Consider the following 23346-nt stretch of genomic DNA (forward strand, 5'->3'; position numbering starts at 1 on the left):
ATCACTCTACAATATCACTTAGCAGTCCCAGGGATCCAGGATATAGGCAACAACTAGGGGATTTCTGTTGAGTGAAAAAGCCAGTCTCAAAGATTGCATGAATGATTCCACATACGTAACATTCTTAACATGACAGCATTACTGAGATGGAAGACAGATCAGTGACTGCCTGAGGTTGGGGGCAGGGAAGGTTGGGGCCACACCAGGGCAAGCGGGAGAGATCCAGGAGGGAGAACGGTGCTGTGGGGGCGGTCACATGAATCTACCCACGAGATGAAACAGCAAAGACTAAGATACAAACGAATGCAGGCAAACCTGGGGGAGTCTGCTGGTGGATTGTATCCACGCCAATTTCCTGACTGTGGCAACGTACTATAGTTATGCACAATGTTACCATCGAGACTGGGTGTCCTTCTGTAGTATTTCTTACATATGCACGAGAATGTACAATTATCTCAAAATTAAGTTTCAAAAGAAAAAGAGAGCTGTTTTGAAGGAGAACACGGGCCAGCTTCATTCACACTCTGCGCACTATTTATTAAAGGAATCCAGGTGCCCTTCCTCGGACTCAAGATGCCGCCTCTCCCGTCACACACAAGACTGAACCTTCTGGGACCGTCGGCACCTTTTCAAGGGATCTTGTTGAGCGTTCAGCTGCACATCAGAATTAATCCACCACTGCCCAGAACACAAGTGTCACTCAGACAGCCAAAGACGTATCCTAAACAGTATCTTTATATGGGGAAAAATGCGCCATTACTATATATAAACCACACCTACAGAGGGAACTCTATGCATCTGCCGGAACCATGAGCCTTGAGCAGCCCCTTGGCCTTCCTTTTCTTTCCTTTGTATATTTGTCTTAATTTTCAGGCATGTTTTTGTTTGCAACCTTAAAAAAAACCACCCAAATGCTGACTTTTGTTACATGCACAGGCATCAGGCTAGCTATAATCGTGTAAGCACACCATTCTCCCAAACATACCTATAATTTCCCCCAAGTGTCGTATAAATTTCAAACCATTAAATAAAATGATTTCATACTGTCCTTGTGGATGTTACTAACCCTCACCCCCACCAGTGACATCACTGTTTCCATAGTAACTAATGTACTTCAAAGTGGAAAATGCAGATGGTGGCGTTAAAAAAAAAAAGGCAGACTAAATAAGTGATAGAAACCAAGCATACCACAGTGTAAGTTGTGATGCATAATGCAGGGGCACCAGCTCAGGGACAAGCAATAAATATTTTAATGGAACCCTCATGCTAACAGCTCTTCTGTATTAACAGTAGCCCTGTCAAATTACACGGTTGCCTTTGGACACATGGCTGCCCCACTCACCGCATGTGGATAAAAGCCTGTATTCAACAGCACAGGTACACATCACAGGCAGATTTTCCAAAGAGAGTCACATATCCTACTCTACACGTACGTTGTAATTATGCCTCACTGAGAATAGCTATTTCAGGAAGAAAAGAACCCAACTGCTCACAAGAGAAACGAAACACACAGATGAGGAAAAGAATCTCAATTCTTAACTTCCTAAAGGTAAGAAAAAAGGATAAAATCTCCACGCAATGCAACATTCTTCTCTGTAAGCAGACGGTCCTTCCAGTGAAGCGTGGGTGCTTTTCCCGTGACTGCACGTATCTCTTTGTCTGGAGGATGGTGACTGAGGGTTTTTCTGGACATGAAAACCCACGCTCTGAGCTGTAAGGAAGGCGGCGAGGAGGTGACAATCCTGGATACTTTGACACAAAACTAGAGTCTGGTTTTGAAACATAACCGAGTGTTTGATCTGTCCCTGTCAAAATGTCACTCTTAACATTTAACAGATTCAATAGAAGCTTCAAGAAGTTCCATCATTCCGTCTCTGTGCTGTGGAAGCCAATATTTAGAAGACCAGGAGGTAAAACCCTGTCCTACAAACACCCAAGGAGCTACTTTCTTCCGATGCCCTCTGGCTTACCACCCAGGACGAGGAGTCCTGCAGCTGGTTGAAAATGCCCAAGCCCATACCCCGCTTAAGATCTCACATGATGACGGTCTCATTTGTGGGCGGCTAGATTGTGTCCCATTTTCTCGACACAGTCTTATCTGTGTTTCAGTAAAGCTCTGAGACAGAAGGACAGTCTCTGTGTGGCCCTGCCACCTCATTCACGGAGGGGGGTGGCCCAGCCACACACCTTCCTCCCTAACTTCTGGTGGCGTGCTCGGACCAGACTACGGGTCTCCAATTCCTTTGACGCTCACTGAGCTACCCTCCTTCCGCAGCACCTCCTTCCACAGGTCCCACCACTTTCTGCAAAACCCTAAAATGACTCCTTGCCTACTAGACTGAGTCTAGAAATCCAGGCCTTCCCTGACCTAACTGCAACCTCCAATCCAACGAGGCCCTCTTCCTTCCCTGGTCCACCTCAGCCAGAGGCCTTCCCTCAGTTATGACCCCTCCTCTTCCCACAGCACATCTCCCCCTCTGCTGATGACCCTGCCTTTTCTGTGGGGTCCGCCTCCCTTCCCAGCCCCAGGTAGGGACCTTTCACATTCAGCCACACACACTCACTCCTTCAAGAATCTCAGCCATTGCTCCGATGTCATTTGCAAAGGTTTTGAGAAAAGCACGGCCATGTCAAGCTCCCTCAGAGCAGAGATTTCTGTGCGAATTGATAAGCACCCTGTCCCCAACCCTAAAAGAGGACCTGGCAAATCACAGACAAAAACTGGTCTTGATTAATAATGGTCAGTGTCACAGAATACAAATATCTTAAATTTTTGAAGGGAAAGAGAGGGGAGAAGAGAGCAGGGCTTGGTATCAAAATTTAAAAATATGTATACAAGGAGAAATGCCATCATTGCTTCCAGAGGCTTCACGCCAAATTAATTAAAAATGTTAAATAAATGATTTAAGTAGTTAGGAGACAATATAAAACGAAGGGAAAAGATTCTTCCACATCAGAATTACATTTAATGCCTCAGATCAATAAAAACTATCTTGAAGACCAGGAAATAAATCAAGTAATATAAGCTGCATGCAAGAGAAAATGACTTGAGGAAAGTGGTGTGTTGCCATCCAAATGCAGAAGTAGCTTATGGAAATGAGGTTTCTCATTCAGTAGAGTTGAATCAGTTCCATTTGGGTCAAACAGCAGGACCCCAAACATACTGGCAAAAGCAAAATATCTACAATTAGCTGTTTTAGTGCTCGAGGGCCAGGAACACGAATAGAGGGAAGGCTGCACATCCCCCTCCACCACAGATGAGAACCACACAGGGTAGCTGCAGGTGGAGGGGCGGTGCAAAGGAACTCCCTGGGGGTCATCTAGAAGGTGCCATGCAAAACACAAGCAGTCCTACTCGACTGATCGGCAAGACCCCAAGGACAGAAACCTCCAATGTGGGGCCTTCAGGACCCCCAGATGTTACCCAGCTAAGAGAACATCTGTGAGCACACAGGTGGCCAGCCTAAGATCAGTAGGAGGGGCCTGCCCAGAGGAAGGAATCAGCCTTGGGCTCTGGGTAAAAAGACTAGAACGATGGGGAAATGGTGTCCCTGGGAGCGAAAGCTGAAGGTAGGAATTCACCAGGAAGCAGCATCTTCTTTGGGGAGCCAAGACCCAACAATCGGAGAACACAGCCCTCAGAACTCTAGGATTCCAGAGCAGGGGTCTGTCAGCTTTTTCTGCAAGAGCCCAGACAGTAAGTATTTTAGGCTTTGCAGGCTCTGCGGACTCTGTCACAACTACTCAATTCTGCTGTTGTCGTGCCAAAGTGGCCGTAAACAATGATCCGTAAATGAACCAGCATGGCTGTGTGCCAATAAAACGTGATGTAAAAAACAGCCTACAAGGCAGATCTGGCCTGCGGGCTGTCGTTTGCTGGTCCCCACTCTAGAACTATCATCACTACTCTCTATCTCCTCCAGATTTTCAGCCATCGGCAGTGTGTTTCTCCACAGGGCATTACAACAGAGCCCTCAAGGCAAAAAGCCTGAGGAAGTGTCTTCAGGGACCCATGGAGGGGGTGACAGCAAGGAGGCTGAGATTTATTATGTACCAGGCACCACACTAAGCCTTCCACATGTGGTAACTCACACTCATGAGAACCTTCTGAACCAGACACTCATCATCCCCAAGTTACAGATGAGGACAGTGAAGTCCCGAGGGTGAGGAACCAACCCAGAGTCACACATGAGGGGTAGAGCCGGGGCTGGAATGCAGGCAGTCTGTCTCGAGAGCCAAGTCCTCACCCTGTGGACACAGAAACTGGAGAGACAGTGCCCACATCAAACGAGCTAGCCTGGCCAGGAAAGGCCATGACCCACCATTGGCGGGGAGCAGTACAAGAAAAGGAAAGCAGGATGGGGAGGGGTCTGCAAAGTGTCTTCATAACAGACGGGCAAGTAGGGGCTCCAACACTGAGTTGCAAAATGGGGACAACCTGAAAAATTAAATGAGATAATATGTGTCACGGACTACATCAGTGCCCGGTACAGAGCAAACCCTCGATAAATAGGAGAGATGATTATTATTGGTGAGCAAGTTAGCACCTACTCAGAATTTCGGCAACAGCTTCATCTGTTAGAAGGGTAACAACAGAGATTCACTTGCCAACTTCAAGAGAGTGAATGTCCCTTTCACATGGAGAGGTCTGGCCGTCACTACCCACATCAACCCAGTGGTCACCCTCAGCATCACGAACAGGGATCAGCCAGACATCTAATCTGATGTTAAAGGAATGCCTCAGCACTTCTCCAATGCGATCAAGCAAAACAAATCCAGTCAAGAAAAAATGAACTTCCAATCAGACCATCAGGGAGTAATCAGGTAGGTTCAAAACAAGGAACATTCCATAGACTGCTCTATAAAATGACAACTGGACTGACATCTTCAAAAAGTTGACAGTAGGAAAAAGGGAAGGAACTATTCTAGATTAAAAAGAGGCTAAAAGTTGTACACCCACATCCACGGCAGCATGAGTTCACCACAGCGAAAATGTGGAAGCAACCCGGCATCCATCCACGGATGAATGGAGAAGCAAAACGTGGTACCTACATACAATGGAATATTACTCAGCCCTAAAAATGAAGGCAATTATGGTACAGGCCACAACACAGATGAACCTTGAAGACATGATGCCAAGTGAAACAAGCCAGACACAAGAGAAGAAATATTATAAGATCCCATTGACATGGGACATCGAGAGTGGTCAAATTCACAGAGTCAGCAGCAGGTAGGATGGTGGTTGCCAGAGGGTGGAGGGGAGAAGGGCATGGAGTTATTGTTTAATAGGTACAGAGTTTCAGTTTTTCAAGATGGAAAGAGTTCTGGAGATGGACAGTGGTGATATTAGCACAACAATATTAAATGTACTTACTGTCAGTGAACTGTACACTTAAAATTGTTAAAGATGGTAGGGGCACCTGGGTGGTGCAGTCAGGTAAGCATCTGACTCTTGGTTTCAGCTCAGGTGGTGATCTGAGGGTCATGGGATCGAGCCCCGGATCGGGCTCTGCTTAAGTCTGCTTAAGACTTTCTCTCCCTCTCCCTCTCCCTCTGCCTCTTCCTCCCACTCTCTCTCTCAAATAAATAAAATCTTTTTAAAAATGTTAAAGATGCTAAATTCCATGTTATATGTTTTTTACTACAATAAAAAAAATCAAAAAGAAAAAAAGAGAGAGAGAGACTAAAAGTCAGCTAAAAAATGAAACGTAGGATCTTTCACTGCTTTTTGGCTGCCTAAAAAAATAGGTAGACTGTTCTGGAGATTGAGCTAGGGACAGAGTTATGGATGTCAATAGCAACACCAATGGAGATATTTTGGGAACACGGGGAGAGAGTTGAATATGTAGCAGGTATTAGTTCAAATGAGGGAATAGTTGCCTTGTTAGGAGTGGTAACAGGGTCATGGTTTTATAAGGATATGATCGTATTTTATGCAGAGGCATAATGAAGTATTTAGGTGTGAAATGTCCTCCTTTCTATAGTTTCCTTTAAGGTGGTAAAAAAAAAAAAGTATATGGATATATTTGTGTGTGTGTATGTATTGTTCAACAAATCGTTCGACTGTTCAATCCTAACTGGTAAGTACATGGCTATTCACTGCATTATAATGTCTATTTTTCTGCCTTGTTTGAGAACTTATAATAAAGAGTTAAACATAAAAGTGGGTCAAAAATACCCCACCGATCTCCCTGGGTTGCCATATGGCTGAAATGACATAACCCACGACAACACTTTGAAACTCATTAAACATTCCACACACGAAAGAGAGGCATTGTTATTTTCCCTTTTGACAATAAAACAGAGACCCAGAGTAAATAAATGATATCCCAATCAGCAGTCTTTCAGTAAATATCAAAATGTTACTCTTGGTAAATCCCTCAGAATACTTTTTGAAGAGGGGACATGTGCTTTTGTACAAAGGTCTTGAAAAATGACTGGTGAAGAAGTAAACATTAATTAGAGTGTCTGTTCACACTGGCATGGAGCAGTCTGTAATTTTGTGGGGGCTGTTAGGGCCGGATTACATAATGGCCCTTGTTTTTGAGTGTTTGGCTGTTCAGAGCAAGAAACGCAGTCGAGGGCTGAGCACACAGGTAACAACATGCCCAGAGCAGGGGCCCTGTGACAGGGCATGTAATGTACAAAGCCTCATTTTCAGAGCTCACAGCTCCTGCAAATGCCATTTTGTACTCACGGAGAAAGGAGAGACAGATAACACAGTTCTCTGCCCCAGTGAAGTCCTGTTCAACATTCACTACCAGTTTAAAAAAAAAAAAGAAAGAAAGAAAGAAAGGAAGAAAAATAAAAAAAGAACAGTGTTCTCTCACAAGTAGTAACATGTTAAAATGATATGAGAACACCCATCATGCTTAAGCATTCCACTGGGCTGTGATTTCTTACGGGGCTGTGGTCTGAGGAAAGGAAAGGGATTTCGGAGCAAGGCAAAGCTGAGAGACCCAGGATCAAACACTACTGCTGTCACTCTGGGCAAGGTATTCGACTTCTCTGAGCCCTCATCTCCTTATCTGGAAAACAGAAATAATGGTGTTTACCTTACAGGGCTGTTATGAGAATGGAATCAGACTATTTACGGGCTCCCTGACACACGTAAGACCCCCAGAAAATGACAGTCCCCTCTCCACGGTTGTGACCATCCCCTTAATCTCATCAACCTATACTACAATTCTAAAAAGCAAAACAGAAAAGTAATGAGGAAATCTGGATTTATACTGGCAAAACAAAGCAGTAAACAACCTATTCACAGATATACGGGAATGAAATACAATAGAATGTTATGCAAACACTTAATTTGATAGGAGGGGGGCACCTGAGTGCTTCAGTCGGTAAGCCATCTGCCTTCGGCTCAGGTCATGATCTCAGGGTCCCGGGATGGAGCCCTGCATCAGACTCCCTGCTCGGCGGGAAGCCTGCTTCTCCCTCTCCCACTCCCCCTGCTTGTGTTCCCTCTCTTGCTGTCTCTCTCTCTGTCATATAAATAAATAAAATCTAAAAAATAAAAAAAATAAAGTGATAGGAGGTACTTCTCAATTAAAATGGTACGAACTTCTGCACAAAATCTCACTCTTTCAAAACTTAACCAAAAAAATTTTTAGAGCAGAAATGTTTAAAAATCACCAGCCCCCCCCCCCCCAAAAAGCACATCCAATGTCCTAAAATTCAAATACTGCCTGCCAGGGAAAGTAAAGGAAGATTCTAGAACAGAATGCTATGGCATAGCAAGGCTCATAACCCTGTATCCACCACCCTCAGAAGGATGAACCAGTGACTAAATAAAAATCTGGAGAGTTTTTATTAATATCATTGAATCTGGAGAAAAGCATGAGTAGGTATCAATACAGTCCTCCTTCCTGACTGGGGAATAGTGAAAATATTCACTAGGGAGAGAAGGATGAAAAGGCCCTGAACCACGGTGCTGATTACTTCTGCTGGGAGGCAGTGAAGGCTCCAGGAGTACACAATGAGATCCAGGGCTGATCTGAGGCCAGAGAATACTACCCAAGAGCAGGCAGTGCGTACTCCCACATAGGAAGACTGGACCCTCCTAAAATAACCTTTAAAACATCCCAGAAGTAAAAGCCACCAAGCCAACATTTTCTTTTCTTTTTTTATTATTCATTTTTTTAAAGATTTTATTTATTTTTTTGACAGAGAGAGAGAGAGCGAGAGAGGGAGTACAAGCAGGGGGAGTGGGAGAGGGAGAAGTAGGCTTCCTGCTGAGCAGGGAGCCTGATGCAGGACTCGATCCCAGGACCCTGGGATCATGACCTGAGCCGAAGGCAGACGCCTAACAACTGAGCCACTGAGGTGCCTCAAGCCAACATTTTTTAGCTGCAACTAGTCAGCACCCTACACACCACCTGCTATGGCTTAGCCAGCCCCGGATGCTCTGTGGGCCCTCAGGGTGCAGAAAGCATGGCCATCAAACAAACAAAAAGCCAGCCATCAAACTTCAACTCACGTAGTAAGGGGGCAAAAAAAGAAAGGCTTCAGATCAAGAAATCACCCACACTCAGAACAAGAAAGATCTGCATAGACACACTCAGGCAAGAACAGAGTGGAAAAAAGCAAACAAAAAGGCCTGGTCTCTACAAACACAGAATCCTGGAGGAAAGGACAAATGAAACACTGTATCAAAGACAAAGAATTCGGCCTAAAGGAAAACAGAACCCAATAAGAGAATTCCCCTCAAAAGATCTTTGAGCCATAGAACTTAATATGAATATGAGTGCAATAGAATAAGAACACAAAGGCAACATTAACAACAACAAAAAATGAGATTGTAGACCTAAAGAAATTAATTGGGGGCCAAATAAACATTAGAAAAGTAATATATAAAGTAAAATTTACAGCAAACTGAAGAAAGATGGCTTCACATCAATTTACTGACTACAGGAAAGCTAAAATAAAAACAGTGAATATAGATAAAAACAAGGGATCCAAGTAATCAAAGAAAAACAAGTATGGAGTTCAAAGACAATCCAACATATGGATAACTGGCGTCCTTATAGCAGAGAACGCACATCCCACCTATGAGCACATAACCTATACAAGAGGACAAAGCAGGCTGGGCTTGGACCCTTCCACATCAACATTCAAGGGTCGAAGGCAGTGACTTTTTCTGAGTTTTCATTAAGTCGTCTGTTAAATTTGAGCAAAGTTAAATTTTCTACTTGGTATTTCAAGAACAGAGATTTTACGAAGTATATCCAGCCAGCCAGCCAATTTTCCATGGAGGAACAGAAAGAACTCTGAAATGATATACTGTTAAAGACAATTCTAAGGGTGAGTTACTCTTTTCAGAACTAGACCCTCCTACTCTTCTCAGAACCCACATCTTGATCCATACTAGAGAAGGAACCTCTACTTTCTGGAAGAAACAAAGATAAAGCTTCTGCTCTTCTGACTTCCTCACTCAGTCCTCCCCAAAGGGGGCTAGCGAGACTTACCTGATCTGTAAAGTTGTAAAAGAAAGCCTAGAAGATTGCCCCAATCTCTTCCTCTTCCTCCTCTACTGTGAGCAGTCCTCAGGATGCACGCATTCTTTGCCCCTCCAGGAGGTAAGCTTACCTAAGCAGGTGCACGGTGCACCCTTGCTGAGACAACCAGCCTATCATTCTGACCAGCAGCAAAGTAGTGAGGAGTCTGAATCTGGCCACAAACTGAGTTTTGTCACTCAAACTCCAAATTTCTCCACACAAACTCCAAGCTGATATTTTTATACCCCTGTAGCTGATTAACATGTCTACTATACCACTAATTATTAATTGGTGGGAGGGGAAAAACAGAGAGGAAGGCAATTAATTATCACCCCTCAAACACCAAAGTCAGTGATATCTGAATGGCTAAGTTTGGAATGTCTTAAAATATATATATATATATATATATATATATATATATATATATATTTACAGTTTTCATAAAGGTCTATTTCATTATTGGTGGGTAGCGCATTTAACAGTTAAATACATTTAAATAATGTATAGGTGACTGCACGACTGCAGCATTGATAACTAGATAGATAACCAATTCAACTAGAAACCAGCTAACAAGTAACTGTCTAAATATTTAAAATACAGCTCTTGTTTAGATCATCCTTTGATTTGATCACCTTCTTGGCGGCAGGGGGCTGCTGGTCACACTGGAAATATATTAAGGCCAAATCTTCTGATATCCATTCCCAGAGGTTTCTTTCAGCTGGATTAAGCCTCCAACTCAAGGGCAAGCCCAAGTTTGTGGCCTCTGGCATTGATGCTCTTCCCGTCTACCAGAGCAGACAGTGTAAGCTTGACACCAGAACTCAGAGTCTGAGTGTAGCCCACTCCAATTAAACGAGAGTTGTTGACTTTTGCAGAAATGGAAGCAGTAGGATCCAACTGATATCTGGCTGCAATGCCAAAGCAAGTGCTGTTGGTATCTGATGTCCAAGCAAGATTTACTGAAGTGTCAAGATCTTCACATACTTTTTGATAAATTGATCCTCCAAATTCTGTCCCATCATTGACATTAGTGTGTAGTTGGAAGTCCCCAGTCCTGTAGCTCACAAAGTTATTTCTTGTCAGCTTTGATTTGACACTGTCAAAAGTCATCTGGTACCCAGCAAGCCAGCCCTCGTAACCAAAGACAGCTGAACCATGGATTGCAGGTCCCGCAAAATCAAAGTCAACATCACAACCAAGGTTTATACACTCTCCTGTAAGAAGACTTGATTTTACCACTTTTCTTTCCCATGTTTGGTGAAAAGGTGGTATCAAATGTCAGTTTCAAACCTTGACAAATTTGGTCTTCAATTACGATTTCTGTTCCCAGAGTGTTATCGGTGTTCCATTTTTCTGTGAAAGTCAGACCATACTCACACCATTTATATTTGGTCTCCAAGGTTCCAGTAACTTTACCAGTGTCTGTATTAGATGAACCAGACGTTGAGAATTCCATACCACTGCATGACTTTGTTTTCACATCCAGTTTCACCAACCCAAAACCAAATCCTTTGTGAAAATATCTCTGGCAGCTTTGCCAAGGTCAGCATATGATGGAGGAATACATGTCAGCCGCGTGCAGCTCTGTCCGTAGGTTGCCATGGCGAGGCCACAGGAAGAGGTGATCTGGTGGTCTCCTGAGAGGGGCCGCTACCGCCACTCTGCTCGCAGCTGAGGCCACTGGGCTCGCTCAGGGTCGGGCTGCAGCTACCCCGGCTGGAGGGCGAAGTTCTTAAAATATTTTTATCTGAACTTTTCTTCATTTTAAAATTCTTCATAATGGGGGTGCCTGGGTGGCTTAGTTAGTTAAGCATCTGACTCTTGATTTCAGCTCAGGTCATGATCTCAGGGTCCTGGGATTGAGCCCTGCATCAGGCTCTGCACTCAGCGTGGAGTCAGCTTCAGATTCTCCCCCTCTGCCCCCTCCCCCACTCATGTGCTCCATAAATAAATAAATAAAATCTTTAAAAATAAAGTAATAAATAAATAAAATTCTTCATAATGAATATGTATTGTTTTTATAGAAACAGTAGGGTCCTTTTTCTTTATAACCATGACACCAAAGAAGAACATCTGATGTTACAGAAGAGTAGTCACAGTGGTTTAGAGGAAAGAGTAAGTTCCTAAATAGAAGGTATGGTGTGATCTGATTTTATTATAGAATAATAATAATATGTAACAAGAGTAACATACTGCAGAGGCACAGCCTAAGCATTCTGAATGGATTACCCCATTTAGTATGAAGTAGGTATAAACACCATGCCAATCTTAGGGATACAATGGAGAGGTAAAGTCATTGGCCCAAAGCCACACAAGATTAACACACAGCAGACATGGACTTCACAGAGCCGATATCCTCTACTATAGTAGTCCCTTGAACAACATGGACATGAACTGCACAGGGCCCCTTATATGCAGATTTTTTTCCCATAAAGAAAGTGCAGTACCGTAAATGTATTTTCTCTTCCTTATGTTTTTAATAACCTTTTCTTTCCTCTAGCTTACCTGCTTGTAAGAATACAGTATATACATACATACATACAAGATAAAAAATATATGCTAACCAACTGTCTATGTTATCAGTAAGGCTTCCTTCTGGTCAACAACAGGCTATGCGTAGTTAAGTTCTGAGGGAGTCAAAAGTTATACACAGGTTTTTGATAGTGGGGGAGGTAGGTGTGTGTTGATGCCCCTTAAACTCCACGTTGTTTAAGGGTCACCAGTACTCTGTCCTCAAAGTCACAAAGAAGCATGGGCTGACCCAGAGAGATTGAAAGCATGGGCTCCAAAATGTTGAGAGTATATCTCCAAGTCCTGGCATTATACATGATGATGCTTCTTTTTTTAAAATTGTATCTGTGTTTATATTTTCCAAATTTTCAACACATGTAGTCCTTGTGTAATAAGTAAAACAGTAAGGCCTCTATATTAAGACAAAAGCCACAAGCATGAATTTTAAGTTCAAGTTAACAGTAGAGCCAAGTGCTGAGGCCACACAGGGTTCCTGAGCTGTCTCAGCCCATGTTTGGATCGGCCATCTGTGGGCAACAGGTGTGGACCAATGGGCCAGAGACGTTCTGGCCAGGCTCCACATGCCCTCTATACAAGATGTGAAGTCAGAGGGCACGCAGCTCAGTAAATGCCCCACCAGCCTCCCGGCCCCCGCATCCCAGAAGCTGGTTAGCTCTGCTCAGAAGATGGTTTCCCTCTGGACCCTCATGATTATTCCAAGGAGGAATGCCCCCTCTCAGCATTTTGCCAAGTCCTTCTCAAGGAGAACAGGAGGGGAATTTTGAATGGCCTCCATCCAATTTTCAAACTGTAAACTGCACGCCCACTTTCTGTTTGGAGACATTTCCTGTGTGTGAACACAGTTTGTCCTGTTACCAGCTTTAAAGTTATCCAGAACTGATACATCTGAGGCCAAGCTAAAGGGTTTAAAAAAAAAAAAAAGTCAAACACGATAGGACCTTTCCTAATTTTAGCTCATCTTGCAGAAATCTCATTTGAAGAGAACTCAAAAGGGAGGTTGAAAACAGAGGTGCCATTGTGTATGGATGCTACAGCCCCCCTCTGCCCCCACTGCCTGCATCCCAGTGAGCACAGCGTTCTGGGACAACCAGCGCCCTTCGGCCCCTTGCCTATGTCATGCAATGCAGCCATGCTCGCTTCTAGCTAAGTCTGAGGATGCCCTAATGCTGCTTCCTTCCATATGCTGGCAGAGTGGTCTCTAGCAGGATTTTAGGGCACCGCTTCAAAGCTGTGGGGGAGGGATGTAAGCCTTGCCATGAGAGGTGCCGTCAGCCCCCGCACTGCTGGCTAGAGCGCACCTTCGGGTGCTGGCCCTGACATGCCCCTGTATGTGGCTATGCCCCATCTCCGTCGTAGGCTTCCCATTCCCATCCCACCTACGAAGGCTCTCCCAGCCACACACTTGCCACATTAGCCTGACATCTCATTCCCCTTGGATCTACTCTGTCCAAGGTTGAGAAAATTATTTTACATCTGCAACCCTAAACATTCTCCTCTTCTACACAGGCCCATCTCCAACATCGCCTCCCACCTTGACCCAACACTTGGCTTCTGTGGCGGAGACCTCATGGTCCTGTGGACAGTGGATACGGCTGGACCAGCTGCAGGGCTCCCCGAGGACAGAGCTGCTGCCTGCCCCAGCACCTGAGACAGTCTAATGCATGAGTCATTAGTGAAAAAAATATAAACATGCCATCCCTCCTGCTAGGATATATAAACTCCGTGAGGGCCAAGAACACGCCTTACTGAAGTCGATGTTGCTCACGGCACTTAAAGAAGTTGTCCAAGTTAATTAGTCTGGCAGAGGCCAAGCTGAAGTCTTTTAAAAGGAGCCAATGCTGAGCAACTCCGAGAATCAGACAGCTCCCACCCCCATCAAAAAAAAACATGGAGATGAATCAGATTAGAATGCAGGTGTCTGGTCCTAAAGTAACATGTACCTGGCCAAATCTGGGGCTGGCTGGCACAGTGATAACATTCTCCATTCTCTTCCAGTCTCACCCAATCGGACAGGACTTCAGGGAGGGGACCGGGCCAGCTGGACATTTTACTGGGCCTGGTTCCTATGAAGGAGTGGGAGAGATATACTACACACACTCTAAATATATACACACATAATGCTCACCCACGTGTACTTCTAGGGTTTTTGTTTTTGTTTTTGCTTTTTTTACATGCATTTCCCTTAATCAGATGCCGTACTCATCCAGGCCAATCCCTGCACTCAGCTATGCCCAGAACTGGGAAAGGGTTTGTTCAAAGCTATTCATTAATGCAATCAGGCTCACTGCCACAGCCTAACCACCACGTCCCTGATGGAAACATAGTTATCCCCTTACTTGCTGAGAAAGGAAGCAAGGATTGTCACAGGGCAGCATTTCTGCAAAGAATGACAAGCCGACCAACAACATCCATAATCTTCCCACCCAACCCCAAACCGTAAAGAGGGCAAAGAATCTGTCTTTTCCTTTTTTTCTTTTCCTCTTTGTACCATCAGACCATTTTAGGGGCCTTTGCTCTTTTTCTCCCCTGGTATTATGGGTTGAATTGTGTCCCCCCAAAAGGATGTTGTTGAAGTCCTAATTCCTGGTATCTGTGAACGTGACCCTGTCTGCAACAAGGTCTTAGCAGATAAAGTTAAGGCAAGATGAGATCCTTAGGGTAGGCCCTGACCCAGTATGAATGATGTCCTTCTAAGAGGAGGAGAGAGACACAGAAGGAAAATGCCCTGTGATCTCAGAGTCACCTATGGGAGCGGTGCAAAGTCTACCTAAGAACATCAACGATCAAAGGCCACCATCAGAAGCTACAAAAAAGCAAGAAAGGATTCTACCCAGAGTCTCAGAAGAAGCATAGCTCTGTCGACAGCCTGATTTCAGACTCCTGGCCTGCAGGACTGCCAGAAGATAAATCTGTTGTTCTAAGCCACCCAGTTTGTGGTCATCCATGTCTGATATCAGAGCCCCAGGGAACCAACACATCCCATTTCTTCCTTTGGAAACACATTCCTATCATCCACCTTCCCATCCGTGGGTCCAAGTCCACCTCCAACCAAAGGATAAACAGTCAAAGTCACTGTCTCTGAACCTCACGTCACACCTTTCTATATCTAAGGGAGAAAATATAACCCAATTTTGGTCTAACATCTGAGATAGAGAAAATGTTTGACAATGCCCCTACGGCCCTCTGAATTCCAAAGAAGGAAAATGTTTAAATAGGATGTGAAGACCCCACTCCCAAATAAAATACAACAGGGTCTAGGAGGGCAGGAATTAATATACAGCCCATGGTCACAGGTGGGACTGGATCTCTCTGGCCTGTATGGGGAGGAGAGCTCCGCGGTTATCACCCCCTGAATGAGGATGGAGGGAAGCCAACAAAGGAAGGAGCTCATAGAAGGGTATAGACAGTGTCCATGGCAGAAGCTCGGCACAAGAGTCCTACTTGGGAGTGACCAGGGTTTTGACTTCGCGGGGCACACCCTCACAGAGGTCTCGCAGATCTGACCGTGACACCCTGCCAGGGTCGGTGAAGCATGATCCCAGTGGAGTCAGAGGCCAGCCGAGGGAGGCAAGAAGAAAATTAATGACCAACCAGGAGGCGACAGAGCTGAGCTGACCACCGTGACCACGAGAGAGCTCAGCTCCGTCAGCACAAAGAGAAAAGCCACAGAGGCGACAGACCTGAACACAAGAACACTCGGCTTCCTTTTGGAGGATCTAAAATGTGTCCCTTGTCACACTGAATGGTCTCCCTGACAGCCTTGGGTGCCAGGAACCCTCGCCATGTTTTTAATTGCTGCTTTAGTACTTAAGTGACAAAAGCGTTTCCCAGTGAAATCGGAAGTATCAGAAGACAGAGAAATACATGTATTTCTGTAGACATGTATGTATTTTTATCTGTTCACCCGATTAAGAACAGGTACGATGCCTTTTAGGAAACAGAGTCTGTTTAAAAAAAAAAAAAAAGGAGGAATATTTTAAAAGACAGAAATAAATGATTTTTTCCCTGCATTCACCAAAACATTATTTTTATGTGTTTATAATCATTATCTCCAAAAATAAAACTCTTCTGGACTGCTCACCTGTTCACCCCTGCTGGCTACTGTGGGCTAACTCTGGAGAGTGGGACTGCACATTGGAGGAAATTACTTACTCCTATGCCCTGATTTTGCCTAAGATGAAAGCAACAGGGGCAGAGTTTGGGCGATGTTATTTTTAAAGACACCTAAGAACACAAGCCACGGCCAATGTTGGGACACAGGGACGATATGCCAATTGGACAATCCATTCCACCTATGCATCTCAGAAGGTTCACGGAGCTGCTGGATCCCCACCCTACTCTGCGCTGTGTGCAGCAAGGAGGACCTCCCCACCCGCTCCCTTTCACCGCCAACGGCAAAGCTGCAAAACTGCTTGCAGACTTTTTGATTTATATGTATCTCCACGGATTGGCCAAGGTAAAGCAAAGGTGCTAATTTATGGTTTTTGTCTCCAAAAGATATCCTCCCTTCGGCTGGCAGAAAAACTGCTGTTGGCATGTTAAGCCTCCCAGCCGACACAGTATTTACCACACTGGGGAGGAGGGAGCGCCACGTGCCCGGCAATAAATCACACAATAAATTGTGCGTCTGGCCCTCAATGTTTTGCATAATGACAGGGGAAGCCTATCTGCCGCTCTCCTAGATCTGTTTCAACTGGTCTAGTTTACTTTCAGTCTTTTCTTCCAGCGCCCCACCCCAGCCACAAAATAAGCTGCTGTCTACAGTTCAGGAGGCTGCAAATCTGGAACGGACCACGTAGTGTGCCGCGCTGTGCACCTCACGGAAGTATGGCATTGAGAAGAAGATAATGCGATGAGCCACGGGGAGACACCAACACATTACACAAAACAAGACAGTCCATTCCAAAGGCCATCCCAGCAGCACTTTCGGAAACATAATGGCCAAATCGCGAAGCCCATTGTGACCGACTGTGGCTGTAATTCCACGGACATGCCGCTGAATCGCATAAGCACTCTCTCAAGCCTTCACGGACACTTGCCCTTTGTGACCTTGAGAGTGGTGATGACCACAGACCCAGGGTGTACCTGCGCACCCCCGGGGAGAAAGTGCTGGTGCTGAAGCATCAGGTGGTCAAGTTCCACTGGGGGGATCTCTAGGGGGCTCTCTGGGTCTACTTCCAATCATTCTCTGACCCAAAAAGCCAACGGAGAGTTGAGCTAATCAATGGCATTCTTTTTTTTACAGGTTGCATCACAATAATTGAAGCTTACATAATAAAAACATATGGGTCCGTGCCGCTTAGAAATGTGTATCTTCATTAAGAGAATTCTCAGCAAGGTAAACATGAGATTTCAGGTACAGTAGTTGAAAGCTTATGTAATCAGTCAGGGGGCAGCTTTCCAATTTCAACTTGCTTATATTCAAGGTGGTAATTTCTCATTCTAATCAGCCCAAGATGGGAAAGCGGCAGTGTCAGGATGGGGGAGCAAATCCAACAATTAGAGAAGGAGTGTGCCTGTTTTACATAAGCCTTTTCCAAAGGGGGGGGGGGGGGGCGGGAAAGACAATAGCCATTCCCAAGAACACTGTACAATAGTCTTTAATTGAAAAGCACCATTGTGACACTGTTCTCCCTACATCAACCTTGCCACTGCAGAAATGGAGGTAAAAATAATCATTTCTCTCTTGTTTAGTTCCTGTAGTTGTGTGGGCAGGGATTGAGGGAGGAGTTTGCCTAATAGTCTATTATATTCCCCAGGACTATTTGTTGAAAGCCTGCTCTCAGCTCCTTCCTATTTCTGCTAACTCTGCACAATCAGGAGCTCAGGTAGCTATGAACTGAGAGCCACAAAGGGCTTTAGACCTACCAACAAAAAGTGTCCGGGGTCACCTGGACAGCCAGGTTCATTATCCGGAGACCCATCCCAAAGGGCAACCTGCCAGACAAATTAGAATCTGCAGCATGTCGTACAGAACTCATGTAGGGAGTGTGGACGGATGGGCAGATAGATGCACAAAGAATGGACTCATTCTCCTGCACAGCACCTCACACCTGCTGCCACACCCTGGGGACACCTGCTTGTTTCCAGGATTCACAGTGTGCCCATGGCAAGGATTTCAACAAAACCCAGCACTAAGGAAAGAAGACATCCCTGTTACACTCAATAGTCTTCCATTTTGTTACCAGGTATCTTGAAATGCCATTGGGCATATGACACCCCAGGAGAAGAGAGCATTGGAGAGGTACTGGCAGGTTATTTATGAAGATAGTGGGCTCCACACTATCTGCCCCACCCCCACCAGCCCCATTCAAAAACTATAGCTTGTAGCAACCTATGTTGCCTTTGGCTTTTAAATATTTTCAGTAAGTGTTAAGCAGAAGTCATAAATGGGACTTTTGTACTAAGTCCTCCCCCCAAACTTTAATGATCAACTATTATGTCTTAGTGAAGTAACCACTTCCTATTTGAAGGGGAATGTCTAGTTATTTCAGGAAAGAGCCAGCTTGGTGACCATCATTCTCATTAAAAAACTGAGCTACTAAACCCTCCATCAGGAAGGGCTTCCCTTTTCAGAAAGCCTCAACTCAAAGCCACACAGAACAGAAATAAAGAAGTTAGAAATAGCCAACTGCAGAGATTCTGCCTGCACCCCGTGGAAGGTTTCCGCTCTGTATACGGTCCCTGTATTGCCCACGATGAAGGTCCCCCCAAGCTTGCTCACTCCCCAGCCATGGCTGCAGAAGGTCCAGGGCCTTAGGAAGCAGAGAGGGCTTCTTCCTCGGTGAAGTCAACACCGAGCCACCAGGGGTTTGGGGATGCAGTGGTCCTCAAGAGAGTGTATGCTCTCTTGTGAAGCCTGTGGCACTTGAACGTGAGTCTATGAACTCACCTAAAATAGCCACTGCCAACTTGATTCACTGAGAAGAGCCTGGTTCATTCCTTATCCTTCCCAAGGACAGAGGTGACCACACCTGGGGAGGAAAGGTGAGCGGCATTGTGCAAAGGTGTACCCCCTAAACGATCATCATGAGCTAAGGGGAATGAATCCAGGGGATGAGAAACGACACTCTATCAAGAGCTCATTCACTTGGCTTCTGAAAAACCAAAAAGGATCAAGAGGAGGAAAATGCCCACAATTGTGCCTGCTGAGCCCTGCTTCACACCGCAGGAGGATTAAGAGGAGGAGGTGGGTGTGGCACGAGCCCTGAGTGCCCCCAGGCAACCAGGACTGAGCCCCAAGGTTGCTCACCTTAAACAAGGCTGCCCAGAGGGCAGCGTATGTCCATAACAGATGTCCCTTGATCCCCCCCCCCGACACCCCAGGCTGCCTTGAAGTGGCCACCCTTCACCCAGAGTCGCAGAGAAAGCTACAAGGGCCCAGATCTCCAATTTAGGAAGCAAATCCTCAGGCCCCTGGGAAGGACTTCTGAGTAGGGTTATGTCATTAGTGTTAAAGCAAGTATCGAATCCTGTACCCTATAAGAAACACTGTATCACGCGTCCATTTATTTAAATCTGCCAACCATCTGGTAAGATAGGGCCCATTTTTCAGATGAGGATACTGGGGTTCAGGTAAAGTCAAGTCACCAGGAGCTGGGAAGTAGAAGGTCCAGGTTCAAATGCAGGTCTTCTGACTCCAAATCCAAAACTCTTTTCACTGCTCCTCGGCTGCGTACAATGTAGAAGACTGTCGAGTGTTCCCCATCCTGTGGCCACAGACCAGAGCGACACATAACAGGGCTTCCCAAAGTAAGGCATGAAGGCACCTGTCCCTCCCAGCCGTGTGAGCACCATCCCTGCTCCACCCACCTCAAAGCACCCACTGGCTATAAATGCTCAACATAACCATTACTAGAGGGCTCCTCTCCCACATGACAGGTAATTTTTATAGTGTCTTTAAGATAAAACAGATTGCTATATTTATAATAAGGGAATAAACAGAATTAGCAACTGGTACTGGTATTTACTACCAAGAACCTTTTACCTCCCAGACAAAACGTTCATGTAGAATAGGAAACTACTTGATGTACAATTCACTACACCCAAATCAACGCTTGGTTGAAATAATTTTATTTCTCATTTGTTGGGGCTACAAACTGAATGTCTGCAGTAAATATATATAACCATGTCATTATTAATAGCTTGTATATGTTGAGTCCCATGTGCCAGCTAGCGTTCAAAGTGCTTTACAAGTACCAACTCCGTGAGTCCTCATGGAATCATTATGAGGCTAAGTACTATTATGATCCCAGTTTTAAAATGAAAAACCAATGCACAGAGAGGTTGAGTAATCAGCCTGAGAGCACAGAGCTGAGAAGGGGAGAACACTGGAGTGAATCCCAGGTCTTCTAAAGCCCACCCCATTGAGCCACAACTGTCACAGGTGCTGTCAGTCTCCATCTGGGAGTTTTCACCATTTCATTTGGAGTTTTAACCATTCAGCAATACTGCCTGTTACGCAAACCCATGAACACTTAGGTTACGTAGAATACAAGTTTCTCAAACCATACCAATTCACTTCTCCTGTGAACCAAAGTCAGTGATTCCATTCTTTTTTTCCTGTTTATTACCTATTTTGTAGATGCACATATAGAAACAGAAAGCAAAACTAAGTTACAAGGACAAGGATGCTATCTTTCTGGCCTAGGGATTGCCAAAAACATTTCTGAGGGGGAAGAGAACATAGGTAACTTGTCTTCGGGGGCGTTCTTAATCCGTGTTTAAGCCATACAATCAGAATTGCCACTGAAATGTCCCTTAACATCTTCCCAAAAGGAAAGCATACGATATTTGTTGTATGTAACCCTGTCCAAGACCACGTATATATGTAAAACATATAACGCACACATTAATATAGTGTGATAGAGTACGTGTACCAAATATGAGTGAGTAGAAGCGGTAAGTACTTTGACTCTACTTCAGAGGAATGTGGTTATTTATTAAATAATGTGTTGCAGTTAAATCTGTGCAAGTTAAAATGTATTCCCCAAGTTGGAAGTAGAAATACTGCTGGTAGAATTCTATTCTCCACGCCAGCAAGGGGGGAGCACCTTCTGCACACCTGCTTGCCCAGTCACCTGGCAGGCCCCACCCCCCCCTTGCCTGCCTCCTCAAGGAGCCCTCCTTAATCCAAGGAACACGGTTGGTGGGTCAGTTTAGCAGAAGTCCTTGCTATTCTCCAGCCTCTGCAGGAGGTCTGGCCCCGACCTTGAAAGGAACACCCGTGTCGGCAATTAACCAATAACATTCACAGATTTTTTTTCTTTATTCAAGGCCTTCATCTTCATCCAACATGGCTGTATCCTCATTGTTCCTTCTCTACCTTATACTTATTCTTACTCTGCTAAGTGAGCCCCCCCCCCCGACAAACAAGGCAGTACTTCGAAGCTTGCTTTAGGATGAGCAAGAGAAATTCTGAGACCTTCTTGCTCGAACTGCCTTTGCACCAGTGGAAATTTATCCAGTTTAACACAGAGCTATACCATTCCAGCAGCAGGCAAGGAGATGAGTTTAAATGCTGGGCATCTGATTAGCAAGGCAGTGCCTCTGCGGAGAGGCCTCTGGGTCATCCTCTTTGTAAGGAATCTAAAATGGAAATGCGGGAGAGTTACAAAATTCGGGAGAAGAGATCAAGATCGCGCTCACTTCCCAACTGATTCACTTTTTTGGACTGTTAAACACGCAAGAGAAAACCCCTACAGAAACTAAGCCGTGTACACAAAGCTGGTTGAAAGGAATTTTCCCAGAAATCATTTTTTCCCCTAAATAATTATTAGCTAAACATTTGCAACCAAACAGCAAGGAAAAAAAAAAAAATCAGGGTAATTCTATTTCTTACTACCTGAGGCTATCCAGTAATTATGCAAATGGCAGGGAATTTGTCACTTTGAGCAACCATAAGTGTATAAAATAATTTGATTAAGTAAAATACGTCGCCTTAGTCATCATACTAATTTGACAAGGACTTTAAAAATGTCTCTCAGCTGTCTGCTTCTGGGGAAGAGATGCAAATACCCATCTTCAAAATGATGCTTCTTCAGGGATAAAAAAAAAAAAGGAGAAGGAGGGGGAGGGGGAGGAGAAGAAGAAGAAGAAAGAACAACAAATCCAGCAGTTTCACCTTACCAGTAACTCAAGCCATGCAATGCTCTCGGGCCCAGAATTTTTAAAAAGGGACTATCAATCAGCGAGCTGGAGCTTTGTGACATGCACTCACTCATCCGGCTCATTATCTCGTCACCACAACCTCAGACTCAGTGTGTGCAAAACTCTCAATAGGCAAATGCCCACCCCTGGGTCAGAGGCCCCGCCTGAGCACCCCACCCTGGCTGGAGACTCCTCCAGCCACCGCCTTAAATTTTCATCCTGAAGAAATTCAAATGCCTTTGTAAGGGAGCCTCGATCACAACTGCCCAGGGGTGTCAGGGGCTTTCATTTCCTGTACGCAGCCTTACCTATTCCAGTCCCCAGAAATTTGAGAATGTCTGCGAACCTCTATACGCAGGGCTACCCTCCACGAATGGCTGGAAACACCTGAGTGGGTCTCCACGCATCACCAGGACGCGCACACGCACTGACTTTCTCTCCGAGTAGTTCCCACATGCCTATGCCTTCTCCAAAGGGCCCGAGACGTTAGCAGATGTCACATCCTTGCAAGTAGCTCAGTTCAGACTGGAACCACCCGAAGCAAAGACCCAAGTCAAGGAAAATCGCACTCTTGACCCAACTGGATGGGTCTCTCTTCTTCTGCTCCAAAAAATATCCTGTGGCCAGTCAGGCCGTTTCAGTGACTAGGAGAGAACATTCCTATGACTGTTGGCTGATCTGGAGCATGATTTCCAGTTCAAACACTTGCAAGTGTAACAGATTTCAGAGTCCACAGCAGCCCTGGGGTTGCACATTACCTTATCTCTAGGATCACAGCGCCTGGGTGTCGGGGGTCAAAAGCCTTCTGCATTCCCCTGGGAGACCCCCCACACCCGGGCAAAAAGCTGTTGGTCCCCTGCCCAGCTTAACAATTAGTGTTTGTCTCATATACAAGTCTCCCTTGAGTTTCCTCCCTAGGCAGGTTCTTGAGGGAAGGCACGCGCACGCGCACGCACGCGCGCACACACACACACACACACACACACACACACACAGTGCTGCCTGCTTTTCAAAGTTGCTTCTCAAATCACAGGCAACTTCCTCCTTCAGTTCCGCAGTTGGGAAGCCTACACCAGTGTCACTGAAGACAAGGGGCAATCTGTCTTTTCAGAAAGTAAACGGAGGGGCGCCTGGGTGGCTCAGTCGGTTAAGCGACTGCCTTCGG

At 45.2% G+C, this 23346-nt stretch overlaps 1 protein-coding gene and 1 pseudogene across 2 annotated transcripts in view; both read right to left on the reverse strand.

Annotated features, from left to right (window-relative positions):
• Window positions 1-23346, reverse strand: part of SLCO3A1 (solute carrier organic anion transporter family member 3A1) — a 320044-nt gene that overhangs the window by 293495 nt on the left and 3203 nt on the right. The window lies entirely within an intron of this gene.
• Window positions 10181-11102, reverse strand: LOC113910100 (annotated as a pseudogene).

The sequence above is a fragment of the Zalophus californianus genome, chromosome 6 (genome assembly GCF_009762305.2).
Source record: "Zalophus californianus isolate mZalCal1 chromosome 6, mZalCal1.pri.v2, whole genome shotgun sequence".
In the NCBI taxonomy this organism is placed as follows: Eukaryota; Metazoa; Chordata; class Mammalia; order Carnivora; family Otariidae; genus Zalophus; species Zalophus californianus.